General features: G+C 36.1%; 1 pseudogene across 1 annotated transcript in view; it reads right to left on the reverse strand.

Moving 5' to 3' along the window:
• Positions 1-21,211, reverse strand: part of LOC309607984 (6-phosphogluconate dehydrogenase, decarboxylating pseudogene) — a 34,017-nt pseudogene continuing 12,806 nt past the window's right edge. The window contains exon 1 of the transcript in view: positions 1-21,211. This exon is cut by the window's right edge and continues 12,806 nt beyond it. The product of the transcript in view is annotated as a 6-phosphogluconate dehydrogenase, decarboxylating pseudogene (transcript).

Genomic DNA, 21,211 nt, shown 5'->3' on the forward strand with positions numbered 1-21,211 from the left:
GGGTGCAACTGCAGAACAGGAAGCAGTTCCCTAGAGAGACTGAGCAGTTTTAATGAGCTCAGTCACTTCCAATAAAGAATTTACTTTTGAATAGACTAGTTATTTAAACAGAAACAACACTGTACAAACTGGCACATAAAAAACATCAATTACAATAGGAAATGAAAATCCCACATATTTTTTAGCATATCAGAGGATAGGGTATCAATTTATGACCCCACTACATCAAAGAAACCAATTAAATAACATATAACATTTCATACCTTCTAAACTAACCAAAACTAAAATAATAATTCCAAATGCTATTAAAATTATGGTAACAGTATTACACTTATATGCTGATGACAGAATAAACTAGAACATAATTTGGCAATAAAATTCATGAATTATAAGTAGATCCATGATAATATACTTCCCTAAGGAAATAGTGCATGAAAATCCATTACAGCATTATTTATAAAATGAAATAATCAAGAACAACTTAAATGGCCAGTAGCAGGAAATAATTTAATAAATTCTAGTACATCAACTCTGTGGCATATTAGACATCCATTAAAATGTAAAATTATTAAAAACTGCATTGGTATATAGAATTATTTAATGGAAAAATAAAATAAATAGAATATAAAATTATATATTCTATAAACCTACAACTATATAAAAATTCTGTATGCATTTGAAAAAAATCTGGAATAACAATGAAAAAGTAAACATAGTTTAACCATAGAGAGTAAGAGAAAAGATGGTTTCCTTTTAAAAATAGATTTTTGTCATTGTAATAGTATTTCAAAATTTTAAATACAAAATAAGAGCCAATCTCCATTACTGGAAATCAGATTCTGACTTTATGCTTAGATTCCGCCAATTTGCTGCCCTCTTTCCAAGAAAGCAGAGTAGAAGCCTTCAGACCCTATAACCCCGTTAATCTGGGTTTGATTCTTGATTTAACCACCCATTAACCGTGAGACTACAGGCAAGTCACTTACCCTCTCTCTGGCCCATTGTCTTCCTCTGTAAAGCAGGATTAGTAGTACCTACCTAACAGTGTGATGGAGAGGATTAAATAACTTTTCATATTAAAGCACTTTTTCTAAGTCCTAATAATTAGTAAGCATTCTGAAAGTTAACTGTTGTTGTTTTCTTATTGTCGTTTTTGTTGTTTTCCTTTGTTGGGTGATGGGGACAATACATCATGGTTCCTGAACAAAGCATGTGGCAAACACTGAGTGATTCTTGAATTAGCTTCAGAATCTAATGGAAGAGTCTGAGTGCACCTGTCTTTTTGTTTTGATTCTTTTTATTTGTTCACAGCATCGTTAATGTATACAATCTCTTCTGTTGGTATTGAATGGGTAATTTTAGTAGCAAACAAATTGACTTATTTAGAATTGGAATTTTCTTTCTTCTTAGTGGTGTCTTAAAGCAAAATAAATAATGAGTCCATGCAGCTGACTGATGATGTTCAGAAAAAAATGTTTGAGGATCTGAACTTCCCACTTTTCAACATATGTTGTAATTGTTGTCATCAGGCAAGCAGAAGTGGTATCTTCACCTTCATGTACATCAACTACATTTGCTAACAATCACCATCAGTGATCTTTGAATGTTCCACAGAGACATTAAGACCACAATCAGTCTTTTCATGCTGGAACATGAATTTTATAGGCTCTTTTACTCTCCAATCATCCTACATGTGTACTGAAATGAAGTTATATGGGAATTTACTTAAAATAAGCTTTTATGCTTTCCTTCCCAAGTTCTTTTCTTCATAATATACTCTTTAAGTGAGAAAAATGAACACCCCAGATAACAATTATTTGAATGAAAAATAATCAAAATATGTTCTGGTCTTCCTCTTCCCTTCTCTAAATGTTTCTTCCCTCCCATAACTAACCTCTCTCTTTCCCTGTCTCTCCTGCCTTTTCCCTACATGTGTTCCCTTTTAGACTCTGAGCATGTAGATGGGTGTGAGCCATTATATGTCTCTGCTGACTCTTGCCATAGAGAGTGGATGACATGGGACACCATTAGTGAAGACTCAGTAATACAAACACCCTAATCTCAGTACCTTTAAACAACAAGGCGTATTTATCATGGATGCTCCTGGTCCCTCCTGGTCTGGCTACAGCTCTGCCCTGGGTGTCCTCATTCTGGGAACCAAGCTAACACAGCAGCTATTGTCTGGAGTCACCATATTATAGAGAAAGGCTGAGGCAAGTCACACTTCAGCTCTGAACCCTTCTTTCCATAAACGACCTGGATCACTTCTTACATTTCACTGGCAAGGCAAGTCACCTGGCCACAATTAACTTCGAAGAGCAGGAAATTTCCATTCTACAGACCTCAAGAAGGAGAATCACAAATATCTGTGATTAGCATTAATGACTATTGCAAAGTACAACCCTAAACTAGAGATGGCATGATTCCTTATGGCTGCATGATCAGTACCAAAAAGCGTGATCCCTTCCGGTAATTACCATTTTAAGCTAATAGTCATTCCTTCATTGAAAACTAATTTTTTATAATTATTCTTTCTTTTGTATTCTTTCTTAATCAAAGAAAACAGTTTTAAAAGATGACAAATCTATACCTCCTTCAGACATCTAAAAGAACATATTTTCTGCTCTTCATGGCAAAAGAGTTTAGAACCAAATTGTGTGTACATGTTGGTTGGGTGGTTTGTGTGGTGGGTTGGTTGGTAGGTTGATTATGTTCAGTGTAGGACTTACCCAAAGCTTAGGAAACCAATCAATAATGAAAGCTGTGGGAAGAATCTCCCTGAGAAGCCAGAGGTGTTTACCTAACAGAGCTAAGTGAAGTCTAGAGAAAAATTAAGAGCTTTTATTCCATTACATGGACATTTGGGATTAGAGTAATAGAAATTACCCAACGTGTTTGTTATGATTTATGCTATGTAATAATTTTCCAGTAAGTGGTGAAAGGGTTATGATCAGCATGGAAAAGCACTGAAACCTATTTTACATTCAGGTGGTTTCCTTCAATAGTCTGATTTTGAACACTTCCATGTTTGTTTTGTTTCTGAGATGAAAAGACATTTTGACTCCACATATAAATAAAAGAAACAGTTATTATCTGACAAATTATTAATTATTTGTTTATATGGTCTCCACTGGAGCCTTCTAAACCTGGGGAATCCTGTTTAAGCACTAGCATTTATTTTTTTCTACTTTCACCTCACTTTTACAACTTTTTCTATGCCTGTAAGAACACTTTTCCCCAGAGATCTCAAATAAGTACTTGAATAAAACTACAATATAAGCATAGTTATAAAGAATGCATTTAATTTCAAGGGCTGCTCTAAAGAATTTTACAAATGGCATGACAGGGTCCTTTTATTGTCCCCAATTTCATTCCATAGCCTTCCTAAGAGCCCTCCTGAGAGCAGAAATGGACTAGTGTCAATCTTTTTTATCAATTCACCCTGTTACAAAAGAAGAACATTATCCTGACATTATGGACATTGTTCTAGTTATTTGCAGGGTCCCTATTGTAACTTTCTCTCAAATATAGTGCTGAACACAGATGTAATTTCTGAAAAACCTGCCAATATTGTTGGCATTAATGTGATAAGCTCAAATTTTGTCTAGGTAAGCTGAAAAGAAAACAACCCATTAGCTAAAAACAAATGTCTCCTAGAATCAGCACCAGCCCCCAGACTAGTTGCAAATTAGGAAAAGAAACTTTTTGTTTCTCCTCCTCTGAAAGAGCTTCCCAATGAAAGCCCATCTGGACCGGCTGTTACTCAAATATCTGTCAAAGTTTCTATGGTTAGTTATCAGATAATTACCCCTTCTGAATCAGGATATACCAACTTTGGGTCCACAGGTTTCAGAGTTCTACAAATGATCTGTTAAATTTTTAAATTTTGTACTTTTGTGATGGTTATAATAATAATAAAAAAAAATCCTAGGCAAAAATGGTGGAAGGGTTGCCCAATCGCAGGACGCATGCTAGTCTGGGAGTTCCAAATGCCCCACAGCGCTGGCCTTGGTCATCATCTTGGACTCATCTCTGCAGTAGCATCTTTGTATCTTAGCAAGAAGCATTTTTTATTATATTAAAGGTAGCCCTGTTTTTGGAGAATGTCTAAGACGATATAGAAGGGAAAGAAGTCAGACATGAAAGAGGGCATACTGTATGATTCCATTTTTATGAATTTCAGGAAGAAGCAAAACTAGCCTCAAAACCATGCTTCCATCTGTGGCAAGGGGGGTGGCTGGCGGACAGCATTGACTGCAAAAGGCCATGAGTGAGTCCTGTGGGTTGCTGTAAATATTTCATCTGGACCCATGAGGTCATTACTCAGGTAAATATAAATATTAAATAATATATATAAAATTCATATTCTTTACACTTGATTCATGTTCTTTATTGTAGGTATGTCTGTTGCACTTCAAGAAGACATTTTTAATATTAAAATTGTTAGTTTGAAATGGTTTTATATATTTTATTATATTGTTTGTATATTACCTATAACTATTTTTGTTTTATAGGTGTGTAAGAACTATAAACACGAGGAATATATACCTACTGCTAAGTTTGCACACTTTTAAGGTACACTATAATTAAAGCAGTTCACTGCAGCTAAGTGGTCAATGAGAAAATTCTCCCTTTAATGAGGGCTTGGACATACATAGATTTGATATTTACTGCCTTGAGCTGTGACACTTGTCACAAATAATTCCCCCACAGCAGGAGGGAGCTGGGGATACAAGCCTGCTGTCTCTGGGGCATTGCCCCTGAGTCACAAACAGATCCCATTTGGGTCTAAGAAATGGTTCCTGCTTCCTGCTGCGACCTCAAAGGGCCTCCATGGGAGAGCCTGAGTCTCAGAGAGATTGGATACAGCACTTCTCAACCTTCCAGACCCCCATCTACCCTCTTCCCTCCTGTGTTAGCATCAGACAACCATCCAATCCTCATCTCTGCTTTTGACCTGCTGGGAAACCAGACAAAGTGCTCTCAGTGACAGAAGACCAAGAGCAAAGACAGGCTCTGGTCTGACGCCAGCTTGCTAAGAAATGGATTGACCTTGAGCAGCTATTTAATCTAAGCCTCAGTTTTCCTACATTCTAAATGGGAAAAAACTACAGGGATTTTTGAGGCTTTTATGTAAAAATATGTAAAGCACCCAATACAGTAACCAGCATGGTAGGTGCTCAAAAGAATAACTATTACACAATAATTAAATTAGAGACACTAAAACTGTTTAAAGACCTAAAGTATAAGATACATGGCTTTACCAAAGGCATTTTAGGGCTGCGTGTTAAGTTCTCAGAGGCTGAATTCCACCCTACCCTGAATTCCAGGCTATGTTTCCAGCTCTGAGAAGCCAAGACTTCAATGAAGGTGGGCTGCTCTGTAGGCCATTCCTTGTAGTTTAGGGGGCACTTAGTCTAAACACATAATGGAGGCAGCCTTCCTCGTGTGATTTCCAGCAATTAAAGATGACAGTAATATAACAATGTGTTTTGAAATTCTGTTTTAAAAATATAGGAATTCTCTAAGTTAGTGGGTAGAACTTATCAATTTCTTAGTTGAAATTATATCTCAAATAATTACATTTCCTATCATTTTTTGTGAGTGTCCCACATTTATTTAGAAAAATAATTATAGGAAACTAGAATTGTGCTAGAAGAAGCCAAAGATGATTGCACAAATCCAGGCAAAAAAAAAAAAAGCTACTGAATAGTGAATAGGTTTATTAAGCATCTCAATTTCCAGATACCTTCACAAGCATCTGGCAGGTGCTGGATCCTAGGCCATATGAAAGGATATGGAAGAGAGGGTTTACTAGTTATTTAAGTCAAGAATAGCACCAAACATCCAGACAAGTTCTTTGGTTTTGCTTTCCTTTAATGGGTTTTCAAATGTAGACCAGTATAGGAAACTTCCAGTAAGTTGCATTTGTAATCCTTATATCAACAGTCTTTAAATTTCTTCCATTGATCTTAAAACAAATCTGTAGATACAGAGAAGTCACTTATGACTTAAGCTAATTTGTAAAGATTCAGCACTTTCTCTTCGTATGTCAATCCTAGCATCCATCTCCACCAGTACCCCCACCCCCAACAGACCGAGATTCTTGGCAGCAAATATTACAGACTTGGCAACTTTGATATCAATAGTTTCTACACAATAAATATTGAAAGAATAAATAAATGAATAACTATAAGAATGACAAAATGCAAAGTAACTAAAATTTTGTGCAAGTAGACTGAAATGATACTAATACAACCTAAGTCAAAAGATAAGGTATACCAAAAATAAGCAGCTTTATTATTAAAAGCTATGTTGCAAGGTAAAGAGGAAAAACTACTCCTGCCAAGTAAATGAAGGTGATTCTCAATTGTGAGTTAAAGATGTATAGAAGTGCAGACACAATGTTCTGTTACTGGAGGGTGTTGGCAAAAGATCTTAATTAAGGAAGATTTCTAAGATGAATAGAAGAAATTAAAAAAAAAAAAAAACAGTCTTGATGCTTGTCCTCTCATTCTTAATTTATTTTTACCTTATACCTATAGGATCAGCTTTATCATAGAAAGGATACTTTAAAATTCATATGGTTTTCTTATAAAATGTTTTCAGATGACAATTTTATTCATTCTTAGAATGCATATTTATAATCTATTGTAAATCTTATGCGAAATATTCACACATACCTAGCAAACATTAGTATTTTGTTTTGTATCTGAAAAGAGCTAATGTTACACGGAATCCAATAGTCAAATAATCAGACATATCATTGGTGGATAGCAAGCTGAACACCATTGGCTCTAAAGGCTGGAGAGCCTAACCTTGGTTTAAGATGAATTTTATCCTGAATTTGGAAGAATTTTACAGAGGTTAGAAAAACTTTCATAAGAACAATGTTGAGAATCTAGTCTATGATGCAACAATTCCACCCTGAGTATTTATTCAAAAAAAAGGAAATCACTACCTTGAAAAGGCATCTGCACTCCCATGTTCATTGCAGCATAATTTACAATAGTTAAGATAGGGAAGCAACCTAAGTGTCCATTGATGGATGAATGAATAAAGAAAATATGGTATATACATAGATTGGAATATTATTCAGCCTTACAAAGAAGGAAATTCTGTCATCTGCAACAACATGGATGGACCTTGAGGGCATTATGCTTAGTGAAAAAAGTCAAACAGAGAAAGACATATGCTGTATGATCTGATGTGTATGTGGAATCTAAAAAACAACAACAAAAACTCATAGATACAGAGAACAGATTGGTGGTGGCCAGAGGCAGTGGTTAGGAGGTGGGCAAAATGGGTGAAGGTGGTCAAAAGGTACAAATGTCCAGCTATAAGATAACTAAGTCCTGGGGGTGTAATGGTGACTATAGTGAAAAAAACTATGCTGTATATTTGAAAGTTGGTAAGAGAGTAAATCTTAAAAGTTCTCATCACAAGAAAAAAAAACTTTGTAACTCTGTGTGGTTGATAGATGTTAATTAAACTTATGGTGGTAATGATTTTTCAGTGCATACATATGCCAGATCGTTAGACTGTACACCTAAAACTAATTCAATATCTAAGTTTGAATAAGATTTAGAGCAAATATCATGAACCTGTCATCCCCCTTTGAGTTACTTTTTGTTTACATGTGTGAAATAAAATTATTAATTATAACAAAATTTTTATAATAGTACTGTGACAATTAAATTAGACAATAGTAACATATGACATTTAGATTTCTTTAGAAGGTAAGTGAAAACATATGAAGCAAAAAGAGATTCCCATTAGAAGTCTGATACTTCTGCTTTAATCAGTTCCTTTCTTCAGCATATATTTATTGAGCACTATTATACACCAGTCATTGTGATAGATGCTGAAAATCACCAAATTATAATCCTCACAATGACCTAATGAAGTAGGTATTATCCTTTAAACTAGACATCAGGGACTTCCCTGGTGGTCCAGTGGTTAGGACTCTGCGTTTCCACTGCAGGGGACAGGGGTTCAATCCCTAGTTGGGGATCTAAGATCCCGCATGCTGCATGATGTGGCCAAAAAAAAAAAGAAGAAGAAACAGAAAAAGAAAAAAAATCAAAGACTTAGCATGAAAAAAAAAATCTCAAAAATAAAATAGAATAGGCACCAAAGTCTTGGGATATAGTTGACACACATTATATATTTATCAAGTGAATGAACAAATGAAAAAATGGTTCTGATAAAGAATATTAGGTAACTGACCCCAAAACACTCATGACTTAAATCCAGTTTGTTCTGGCTCGAGAAGTGATATCATTAATCAAGAGAGGGTGGGGAGAAATATATAGATACATAGATGCATGTACCAGAGTCACAAAAACCCTCCCTCCTTCTAGGACCTGGAACTCCAGTGCCCACACTCCCATCGTGATCTATAGAATTGCTGAAACTTCTGCTCAGATGCTCAGCCTCTCAGTCAGAACTGAGAGAGCAAAGCAATGCCAAATATGTCTCATCTTATTGTTCTTCTTTTAAGATCTGAATTCCTCCTGTCCTTATTACCTGGGTAGTAATCCAAGGTGTTCAAACTGATATTTTATGTTTTAATCAGGTTTCTAGTTGTTTTCAAACTACATTTCATGATTATCAGGGTCAGAAATCAGGGCTGGGATTTCGAAAGCAAAGCAGGTTGCAATACTAAACACAAATTTTTAAATTTAAATAACAAATTTCCTGGTTGGTCTTTCCCCCATTAGTAAAAGTCTAAAAATTTTGGCAAAAAATGTTATCAGTATATCGCCAAGTATGATCTCCAGAGTTACTGCATTCGACATATTGAAATATTTAGTAAACATATAGTTTCTGAGTCCCATTCCAAAGGTAATGAATTAGAACACTGGGGATAGAACAAGGAATTTTTATTTTTAATTAATTAACTCCCTGACCTATTCTTATATTCATTGAAATTTCAGACTTCAGATCGTGTTGTGTGCAAAGAAATAGTTTGACTACATAAGATATTTGCTTATCATTTGGTGAAGAAAAATCCCAGGCTTTAAAAATGTATTTTCACAACACAAACATCTTATAATCTGATATGCTTAACAGTATAATATAGAGTTAAATAAAAGCTCAAATTTGTTAACTTTGTTTTAGACAGCTATCTGCAAAACACACTGTCATTTTTATGTTCAAATAAAGATTTTAATCCTCAAAAAGAAATGAAATCTTTGCATTTATGATAACCCAGAGTTTTCATATTCTCATATTGTTATTTTGTCTTGTTTTTTTTTTTCCTAAGGTAAAGTTAAAACAAAATTCTAAGCAATTAGAATTTTTAGTAAAAGTTTCAGAGAATAAAGCCTGGGGGCTTATGACATGGTTTCATGCATGCCTATTGCCAAACTGCAATTTTTTTCCTCAAAGTAAAAACTATTGAGTTTAAACATTACAGTGACTGATGATAATTAGAGCTTTGGTTTCCAGATATTTTCTAAATAGAAAATTTCAGAAGATATTTTACAATATCTATTAAGAAGCTCATAGGTACAGGTTTATTGACAGTTTTCAAGATATAGAAAAAGCTGTTTTATCATCTATTCCTTTAGTGGATAGGTTTTGTTTTGGAGGGAAGTGTTTGTTGTTTGTTTATTTCTTGGTGAGGCCAAACTAATTCCAGCCACCAAGGATATTGACAGCAATAATAAATTTAAATCAGAAGGACTTTAGCATGAAATACAAACTTACTTCAGACAAGTGGTGGTATTAGCCTTATAGAGAAGATATTGGAGCATCCAGTCATGAAATAAGCTATGATAAAGTTTTAGAAATTAACTTAGAGTGAAACTAGAACCTAGTAGTAAAGTATGCGATAAAATCAGATGAATTATATTACCTTAGTGTGCTCTCACTCACAAAGCCTAAACTTGTCTATTGTCTCAGTTTCCATGAGAATATCATTCATCTGCAGTAGTATCATGAGGTGGCGAAGAGCCCAAACTTTGGAGTTAAAGCCCAAGATCTGCCCCTAACCAGCTCTGAGATCTTGAGAAAGTGACTTACTCTCTTTTAACCTCAAATTCTTTATTTGTAAAATGGGAATAATAAGAGCTCTAATGCACAGACATGTTGAGCAACAAATAAAATAAAATATTTGCCAGAAAGCCTGGCACATACGAAATGCTCAATAAAAGTTAGCTTAACATTTTCCCTTGATTCTTTTATTTTCTCTAGTTTTTCATGGCATATTAAGTATTTTTGAGTCACTCCACAAATAGTCAAAGCAGAAAAAAATGTCAATAACTTAAAATTTGTTTTTAGCAACCCATTGTGTTTTTTTGTCATTTCCCTTTATTTGTATTTTCCCCACAAAATATCTGCTCTCTCTGATGCTTTCTAATTATCTATGCCCAATATTATATCCTCCACCCAAATTTACCTCCTTTTCTAAGCATAGAAAAATGTTCTTTCTATTTTTGTCAGTATCTTCCCAATGTGTCATTCCCAAACAACTTCATCATGAAATATTAAAAGGTGATAATGTTAACACATGTAACACTTGTATAAGCATGTATTCAAAGTGCATCCTTAGAAAAAATGTCCCCTTCACTACTCAAATATCTCCCTCTCACCTCTTTTTATCCCTGGGTCTTCACCCTCTTGCTGCCACATATTCTTTCATCTCTGAGTACCCAAGTCCTCTCCATCCTTCGATACACATTTCCAAACCTGCTATCATGAATTTTTCTCTCACCATTTTCCTCAAAAGGAAAATTTACTCTTTGAAGTATTATCTGAATTTTTCAAATATGTATTTAGTCTTTAAATTATTTCTAACCTTGTTACATAACAATTCACTTTTTTCCTCTTTCTCTAGATATAGTTTATTGAATACAAAAACTCTTATTTTTTGCTTGCAGAATCTATTCACAGTGTTCACTGTACTAGAAGGACATTACTTTGACTCCTAACTTGTCTGCCTCTTAACTGTTTGATTTCACACAAGTTACTTAAGCAATCTGAGTCTATTCCCTTACCTATAATATAGGGACCCCCATACTTACCTGGCAGGGTGATGATAAAGACAATTAAGTGAGATAATGTCTGTAAAGTACCTCACATATAAGAGGCACACAAAAAAATGGTAGCTTTTACTGTAATGATCATAGATAATGCTGATTTACAGTTGTTCATTTGATTTTTTGGCTTAGATCAAAGCAGTAACTTTAATATTCAGAATCCTAGGGTAGGACATTAGAAGAGTTATCTTTGGATAGGCAAGTTCATTAGAGGAATTGTGTTAAATAAAACCATAACATGACTACCCAGTCTGAGTTACACGTGTCAATCTAGGATTAACTTGACTGCTCTAAAATGACAGCATATTTATCATTTTTGAGATGACGACAGTGAATGATACACGATGTTGCAGAAAACTATATGTCACTAACACTGACTTCAATAAAAATGTTGAGTCAATTGTCTCTCAACAAATTTAGTAGTCTATTCTTTAAGGTCTTTTTAAATTTAAAATTATAATTTTCAATATTTCTATAAATCTTTTCTTTTGATGAAAACATATGGCTCAAGTTATCTTTTACCTCTAAGCCAGTCTAACCATTTAAAATTATTTTATATTTCTTTGGCATCAGTTAATATTATGAACTATCAAAAAGAATAATTCTTCTGAAACCTCTAAAACCAAGACAAATTTTTATTTTGTATATTATATTTTGGGAATATACAAGGTGCTTTGAAGAACTTGTGGTGTAATTAAAAGTGTCTTTTCAAAGATCATCATTTGCTCAGTTTAAATGATATGTCAATTCAATCTGTCATGAGTGGAGAGTGTTCTTACTTTATACTAAATTTAAAAACAACTTTTTCATATTACAAAACAAAACTTCACTGTAAAAATATATATATATTGATTTCTGGTTTCCAGTTCCACAAGTAGGAAACTTGAAAGTTGTCACTCTGCCCTAACAAGTAAAAAGCTGAACAGACTGAAAAATCAACAACTCTTCTTGGCTCCATAATAGAGGGGAGGACATGGGGCAAACTGCTGCCCAAGATTGGAGAGAAAGACAGGTGAGTACAGGAAGTCAGGTGGATACTGGAGCAGAGGCTTAAGAGCAGAAACCATGGGAACCAGGGCCAGGAGAGGAAAACATGACTGTAATTGACAGATTGCTGGAGGTTCAGTGTAGACAAGTCTGAGAGTTAAAAACTGCAGGGGAAATCCAGTCATGAGGCGGTCCCCACAGTATTGTATTACATACAGGAGCATAACCTGGTTCCCACAGTAAATATCTGAGAAAAATCCACTTGCACTTCCAGCAGGGGCAGGGAAAAGGGAACTAGTTTGAAATGTACCAGAGTACTCTGTAATAACCAGAAGTTACAGACCAATGTTTCTCATGAACACAGATGCAAAAAACTTCAACAAAATATTAGCAAATCATATCCAACAATCTATAAAAAAATTATACACTACAGCCAAGAAGGATTTATCCCAGGTATGCAAGGCTGGTTCAACATTTGAAAATCAATTAATGGAATCTATTACTAAATAGCTAAAAAAGAGAAATACAGGATCATATCAATAATACATAAAAAAGCATTTAACAAAATCCAATACCCATTCAAGATAAAAATTATAAAAGGGAACTTCCTCACCTTGATAAAAAAATACCTGCAAAAAACCAACAGCTAACATTATACTTAGCAACTCGAAGCTTTCCCACTAAGATAAGGAAGAATGCAAGGCTGTCTCTTCTCTCCACTCCTTATCAACATTGTACTACTGGAAGTACTACTTAATGAAATAAGACAAGAAAAGGAAATAAAAAGTATATAGATTGGGAAGTAAGAAATAAACTGTTTACAGATGGCATGATCATCTATGTGAGAAATCTGAAAAAATTAACAAAACAAAAAATCCTGCAATTAATAAGCATTTATAGCCTGCCCTTTCCCTGTCTACACTATCCCCCAGTCGTAATTATTATTCTGATTTCTATTCCCATAGATGAGTTGCACCTGTTCTTAACTTCATATAAATGAAAGCATATTATGTATTCATTTGCACCTGGTTTCTTTCACTCAGCAAAACATATTAAAAATGTATTCATGTTTTTGCATATATCAGTATTTTTGTTCTCTTTATTGCTGTGTAATAATAGCCCAGAGTATGAATATACCACAGTTTATTAATTCATTTTTATACTGATTAACATTGATTGTTTCCAGTTTAGGAATTTGCCCTTTAAATTGCTTGGCACTTCTGCTAAAAATCAAGTGACATTATCTGTCTCTTTCCAGGCTTTCTGTTCTATTTCATTGAATTACTTATCTATCCTATGCCAAAAACACTCTTGTCTTAATTACTCTAAGTTCATAGTAAATCTTGAAATGTGTTAGTGTGTGTTTTTCAATTTTCGTCATGATCACCTTGCTGTTCTGGGTCCTTCACATTTTCATATTTATTTAGAAGTTATCTTGTCAATTTCTACCAGAAAAACTGCTGGGTTTTTATTGTGATATTGAATATGCAAATCAACTTGGAGTGAATTAAGATCATAACAGTACTAAGTCTCCAATCGCTGAATATGGTATATCCTTCTGTTTGTTCAGGTCTTCTTTAATTTCTCTCAGCAGTGTTTTCATTTCAAGTGTCCTCACCTTACACTAGCTTCCTGCATTTTTACCATGTGTGGTGGTTTTAAAACATGTCCACAAATTCTTCGCTACTCCTCACTTCAAGAGTTGAGATTAATTCCCCTCCCTGGAGTGAAGCCTGGGTTTAGTGAGTTGCTGCTAATGAACAGAATATTACAGAAGTAATGGTATGTAACAAAAGGACTTTGCAGCTTTCTTCTTGGATCTCTTAGATCACTTGCTCTGGGGAAGACCTATTTACAAGTCCTGAAGACACCCAAGCAGACCTACAAAGAGGTCTCATGGAAAAAACCAGAGGCCTGCCAACAGCCCTGCGAGTGAGCCATCCTGGAAATGGATCCTGCAGCTCCAGTCAAGCCCAGATGATGTCGGTCTGGCTGACAGACTGACTGCAGCCTTGGGAGGGGAGGACCCTGATCCAGAGCCATCCAGCTAAGCCACTCTTGAGTTCCTGACCCACAGAAACTGAGAAATGATAAATGTCTGTGCTTTAATCTGCTAACCTGTCAAAGAGTAATTCGTTATAAAATAATAGATAACAAATACACATATAAAAATGAAATTTCATGTGTGTGTGGCAGGGGGGCTGGATGTATTTAAATATTAATAGTATTAAGTTACCTGGTTGGTGGGAACATGAACCATTTAAATATTACATTTTACATTTCTATGTGTGAAAAATACATAATAAGTAAAATGGAAAAATAAACCTTGACACATAGTCCTAAGAATTCTATCACCAAAATCAAGGAAGTTATTTTGCAAGTCAAAAAAATTATAAACTACTTACTGGTCTTTATCACACTGTTCTCTCAGTGATGAGATATTATTATTAGGTCAAATTTGCAATAATAATAAACAGAATAGTTGCATAATTTAAATTTCAATTGCCCTTAGTGAACAATCTTTTCTCAAATGTTATTGCAGGTTTTATATTACGCAGGTTTTTCTTGGTTTACGGAGCAAGAAATTTTATTTGTCTTTACAGTTGCTCTAAGATCCATGGTAATAGAGTAGGCAAGATACAAAATATATACATACTAGGATGTGTGAAGTGAGATAATCTATAAAAATAACATGCAGTCATCTGCCTTGTGGCTCTGTACACTTTATCTTATTTTAAGGGCATACACACTTGTGTATAGTCTGAAATTGACATTTTATATCTTATTATATATATATACATATATATTCATATACATAATTTTAAACTATTTTTAAAAACTCATCCAAGCTTTGTAACATAGGAGGTACTAGAGGAAGGTGGAAGAAAGAATTGAATGACTTTGATCAAGTAGTCCCAGATTTAGTAGAAATTCTGTAAACAGGGTGATCATATAATTATCACCCACTCCAAGACACTTTTGAGAGTGAAGGGGGATGATTAATTAAGCTAAAACAACAGGAATAAACTCGGACTGTGCTTTGTGAAATAGGACATATATCACCCTATCTTTGAAGCTTGAACAATATTTACCCAGAAAGTAAGAAAATTTTACTTTTATCGCCTCTCCTTGAAAAACTCCAAGGAGCTCATATCTAAGATCACTTCTACAAATTTGATGATAGAATTTAGCCCATCATATTTAGATTTGCCAATTGTAACACAATTTTAATGAGATGATCTTTTTAGTATGGTTATAAACAAAATAACTGTCATCAAAATTAAGTACAGCCCATCTTTACAAATGAAACCTCTAAGAGCTTTTCGGCATTTTTGAAAGCTAATATCCCTACCAGGGAATATTACAGGGAATGTAATACTGAAGATTGGTACAGCACTTGAAAAGTATAATTATAGTTGTTAAATACCATGAAATCTGAGCCAGGAAAGTGAGTAATCTTGTGAATGAAGATGTTATAAATGTGTTAGAACTGAAATGAAGAGTAAGAAAAATGGATGGGACATCAGAAGAAAGCCAAATAGGAAGACAGATGTGATGCTTGTTAATAAACGTGCACTCACACACACACACACACTCATCACTGAGTTTCCTGTGGAAAATATTACTTAAAATGCCACCTGGTAAGCGTAAAGTACAATTTCACTTCCACCATCCACCACTTTTTCTTCTAACACAGATATCTGAACTATTTAAATGAATTTACTGTCTACCATTTTGGGTGAGTCTATCTAGTATAATTCTATTATGAAAAGTCATAGTTCTTTTTTATATTTAGCAATAAAGCATTTTGAAACTATTTAAAAGCTATTCTTGAAGGGTTGTGATAGCTTCCAGTTGGCAAGTGCATTGAAATGCTTTTTAGCTATCATTCGGGTTACTATATGGATTAAGGCCAGCTCCCACTGAGACGGTGGAATTTGAAAATGCAGACTAAATCTGAGAAGATTATTGTGGTGCACTCTTCTTTCCAGGAAAGCAACGCTAATCTCCCTCACCAATAGGAGATTGATATGGGTTAAAATGGTGACTATGGTAGGCAAGAAATATACATTATATTGAGAATATGAGTTGATAAACATTTCTGGAAACCAATCTGTACATAGATTCAAATTTTCACATATAGATAACTTTAGATGTAGAATTGCATTTTTAAGGAAATTGTTATAAGGTAAATAATAGGTAAATTGCAAAAACACAAACAAATTAGGACATATTGTAACACTTTTGACAATAGTGAATAATTGGAAAGACCTAAAAATCTAGCAATAAAGGTATGGTTCAGTTACAAATGATAATGTATTACACTGAGAGATGTCTACAAAGTATTGTTAAGGAAGAATTCAGGTTCAAGTTTGTATGCTGGTGTGTGAATGCATGTGAACACCATTATTTCTCTCAGTAATAAACTGACACATTTACTTCCTGTTCTATCAACTATAAACACATCACCCAGCTTCCTATCTTACTCTGATGACATGAGCTGCCATTCCCTGGCCTTTTGCCCACTTTTCACCTCCCCACTGACATCTGTATTTCTACTTTATCAAGGATGACAATATTTATGTTCTGTTTTATAAGTACATCTAATTGTTTTGCATTTGTCTTCACTGAAAAACAATAGTGCTTGTACTATTATGCCTTTGTAATTACAGGCTCTGCTTGAACAATAATTTAAAATCATAAAAACTGCAAACACTATATTATTGTTTTTCCTGGCATGTCTAATGCTTTGTAAAATGCCTCTTTTTCCCCTTACACCCTTTTCATATCCTCAGTACCTTTGTACTTTACTACAACTCTCTTCTAAACTCCCTCCCTTCCCTCCCCTCGTAGAACTCCCTGCAGGCATCTTGGGTTCTTGCCTCCATCCTGGAGGGCTGCTCTCTAGAAGTATCAAACAGTGCTCTTCCTGGAACTTCAGGTCTCTGCTCTTCTGGATTGTATCATCTCTTTCTGAATGTCATGTCTTTCCCTTTTTATGCTAAGTTTTTGGAAAATGTCTTCAATTAACTTTCTAAGGAAAGGCGCTTAGGAAGCAAAGTTTATGAATCCTTGAATATGTATTTTGTATTCAGCTCTCAGATTTTATTTATTCCTAGGGGATTTTTTTTTCTTTTTACTTTTATTAGTAAAGGGAAAAAGAAATTCACCTGCATAATACAAAGGTTCCAGTTTGATCAAATTCCACAAAAACCTTTCCCTCCTATGTGATAAGTGCTGCTGCCTCTATCAGAGCAAACATACTCTGCTTCCCGAAGCCACAGGGGACATGTGTGAAACACCGCCTCACAGAGCTGGCTCGCACTGTGGCGCACACGCTCAATTCCTGCTCCGTCCCAAAAGGTGAGGGCAGAGGGCGTGATGGTTCTCACAGAACTACTTTACAAATAAACTTGGGTTGACTCTTCAGAGGAGTCTCTTACGACACTTTTTTAAGAGATCTGGTGGGAATGTAAATTGATACAGCTACTATGGAGAACAGTATGGAGGTTCCTTAAAACACTAAAAATAGAACTACCGTATGACCCAGCAATCCCACTGCTGGGCATATACCCTGAGGAAACCATAATTCAGAAAGAGTCATGTACCACAATGTTCATTGCAGCTCTATTTACAATAGCCAGGACATAGAAGCAACCTAAGTATCCATCGACAGATGAATGGATAAAGAAGATGTGGCACATATATACCATGGAATATTACTCAGCCATAAAAAGAAATGAAATTGAGTTATTTGTAGTGAGGTGGATGGACCTAGAGTCTGTCATACAGAAAGAGAAACATAAATACCGTATACTAACACATATATATGGAATCTAAAAAAGAAAAACATTCTGATGAACCTAGGGGCAAGACAGGAATAAATATGCAGACATAGAGAATGGACTTGAGGACACGGGGAGAGGGAAGTGTAAGGTGGGATGAAGTGAGAGAGTGGCATGGACATACATACACTACCAAATGTAAAATAGATAACTAGTGGGAAGCAGCTGCATAGCACAGGGAGATCAGCTCAGTGCTTTGTGACCACCTAGAGGGGTGGGATAGGAAGGATGGGAGGGAGACACAAGAGGGAGGGGATATGGTGATATATGTATGCAATAGCCGATTCACTTTGTTATACAGCAGAAACTAACACAACATTGTAAAGCAATTATACTCCAATAAAGATGTTATAAATAAATAAATAAATAAAACTACTAGTAAATTAAAAAAAGAGAGAGAGAGACCTGAGCAGAAAGTGGGTCAAAGGGCCATGGAAGCACTGCTGTGTGGCAAATGGAATGTACCTGTTTGCGGAGTCGTGGCGCCTAACAGAATCTGATCAGGCATTGTATGAAGACAAGGACACACTGGCACTGTGGCCTGTCCAGTTAGTGTGGAGAAACAGTCCTGGCGTGGCCAAGAGTTCATAGGTGTGGACCCGAAAGTAATCTCGCTGAGCCTGGATTAGGTTGGCTGGCAGCATCTTGTGTCTGTATCCATCACAGAAGGAAAGAGCAGTGGTGAAGCAGAGCATGGGAATGCCTGTCTGGACACCAGTACTGATTGCCCGCTGTCGGGAATCCTGGCAGTTTCCACAGCCGACTTAAAGAAGTCATCTAGTAGTAGATTCGGAAGTCCTGGGTTTCGATCAAATGCGTCTTTTATCTTTCCTAGAAATACACTCCTGCTGATGCAGCACCCCCTCCACATCAGGGCAATGCCACCATAGTTGAGCGTCCAGCCAAATTCAGTGGCTGCCTGTCTTAGCAACATAAAGCCCTGATCATAAGTGATGATCTTGGAAGCATAGAGGGCCTTTCGAATGCCCTCCAGGAATGATTCCTTATCTCCTTCAAACTGGATCTTTTGAGGTCCCTTCAGCTTTCTGCTGGCTTGGATCCTCTCGTCCTTCAGAGATGATAAGCATCAAGCAAAGACCACTTCTCTGATGAGGGTGACAGGGACACCGTACTCCAGGGCCAAGATGGCGGTCCACTTCCCGGTGCCCTTCTGCCCCCACACTGTCCCTGATCTTTGGCAGCAGGTATTTGCCATCGGTATCTTGGAACTTTAAAATATTGGCTGTGATTTCAATCAGGAATGACTCTAGCCCTATCTTATTCCATTCCTCAAAAGCCTTTGCCATCTCCTCGTGCTCCACGCCCAGGACGTTTTTCATCAGGTGGTAGGCCTCGCAGATCAGCTGCATGTCTCCATACTCTATCCTGTTGTGCACCATCTTCACAATGTGTCCTGCCCACTCATCTCCCACCCAGTCACAGCAGGGTCCTCCAGTCCCCACTTTCACAGTGATGCCTTGGAAGATTGCCTTGATGTGGGGCCAAGCCTCCTTATTCCCTCCCTGCATAAATGATGGGCCATACCACGCCCCTTCCTCTCCACCACTAACTCCACTCCCCACAAACGAGATTCTCTTGGCCTTGGGGTCTCAACACTGTCTTGTGGTATCCCTGTATTTAGAATTTCCTCCATTGATGATGATGTCACCAGTGTCCAACAAGGGTACCAGTTTTTCAATAAAATCGACAGCCAGGAGAGTCTTCACAAGCAGGATGATTTGCCAAGGCTTCTTCAGCTTGGAGACCATCTCCTCCAAGGAGTGAGCACCAACCACCTTGGTGCCCTTCACCTCATTGGCCAAGAAGTCATCAACTTTGGAGACTATCCTATTAAAAGCACAGACCACAAGGCCATGGTCGTTCATATTCAAAATTAAGTTCTGGCCCATGACAGCCAGTCAAATCAGGGCAATATCAGCTTGGGCCATTGCGGTGGCAGCAGAGTGGGCTGGAACAGGGAGAGGGGAGGTGCAGATGACTCCCCTTAGGTATATTTTTAATATATTTTTTTCATTCCTTCATAATTTTGAAAGCATTTTTATTGAGAGACTGAATATACAAGTGGACAATGCCCAGACCATATATAAAAATAAAACTCTGACATAGAGAACAGACTTGTGGTTGCCAATGGGGAGATGGGGGGGGAGGGTGATTCAGAGTTTGGGATTATCAGATGCAAACTATTATATACAGAATGAATAAACAATAAGGTCCTACCATATAGCACAGGGAACTATACTGAATATCTTGTGATAAACCATAACAGAAAAGAATGTAAGAAAAGAATGCATATATGTGTATAAATGAGTCACTTTGCTTTACAGCAGAAATTAACACAACATTGTAAATCAACTACACTTCAATAAAATAAATAAATAAAACAAAACTCTGACCCAAAATCTGTGGCAACCAGCCTAGGAAATGAAGCCATTATCTACAGAGCCAGGAAACCAGCCTACTATCTACAAGTCAGACTTGTAGGTCAGATCACTGTCTCTAATGAAAACTCCAGGAAGATCAGACAATAAACCCTTAAACAAAATTGACCAAAAATGACCAGAATTTGATTAACAACTGACAGCTTCTCTAAGTCTTGTTCCCACTTTCAATTTAGTGCCAACCAGAGAAAGCCAAATACACACCTAACCAATCACATGGGATGCCTCGCCTCTAGCAAGCCCGCCTACAGATTTCCAACACCCCAGTCTCCAATTAGAGCACACCTGAAACCTTCCCTTTTTTTCAGTAAAAAGCTTTCCCACTCCTCTGCCTGCCTTTGAGTTTCTGGCAAAACCAAGTGATGGTGGCTGACTCCCTTGCTATAGAAACATATGAATAAATAGCATTTTCTTATTCTCATCTGTGTGGTCTTTGTTTATTTCCACATTATATATGGACTTCTAGAATCCAGGGCTACTCAGAAGCCTGATAACAGTGTGAATTTTTTTAAAAAAATAGATTTGTTTGGGTATATTTCACACATATCATACAAGTCACCCATTTATAATGTACAATTCAATGGCTTTTAGTATAATCACAGAACTGTGCAACCATCCCCACAAAAATTTTAGAATATTTTCTTCCCCCCAAAAGAAATCTGTACCCATTAAAGTCACTCCCCCTTTTCCCCCAACCTCCACTTCCCTAGGCAACCACTAATCTCCTCTCTGTCTCTATAGATTTGCCTAATCTCATCATTTCATATAAAGGGAATCTTAAATATGTGGTCTTTTGTGACTGACTTCTTTCATTTAGGAAAATATCTCCAAGACTCATCCCTGTTGAAACACATGTCAGTACTTCATTCCTTTC

This window comes from Balaenoptera borealis (genome assembly GCF_965194805.1).
Source record: "Balaenoptera borealis genome assembly, chromosome: 12".
NCBI classification, from domain to species: domain Eukaryota; kingdom Metazoa; phylum Chordata; class Mammalia; order Artiodactyla; family Balaenopteridae; genus Balaenoptera; species Balaenoptera borealis.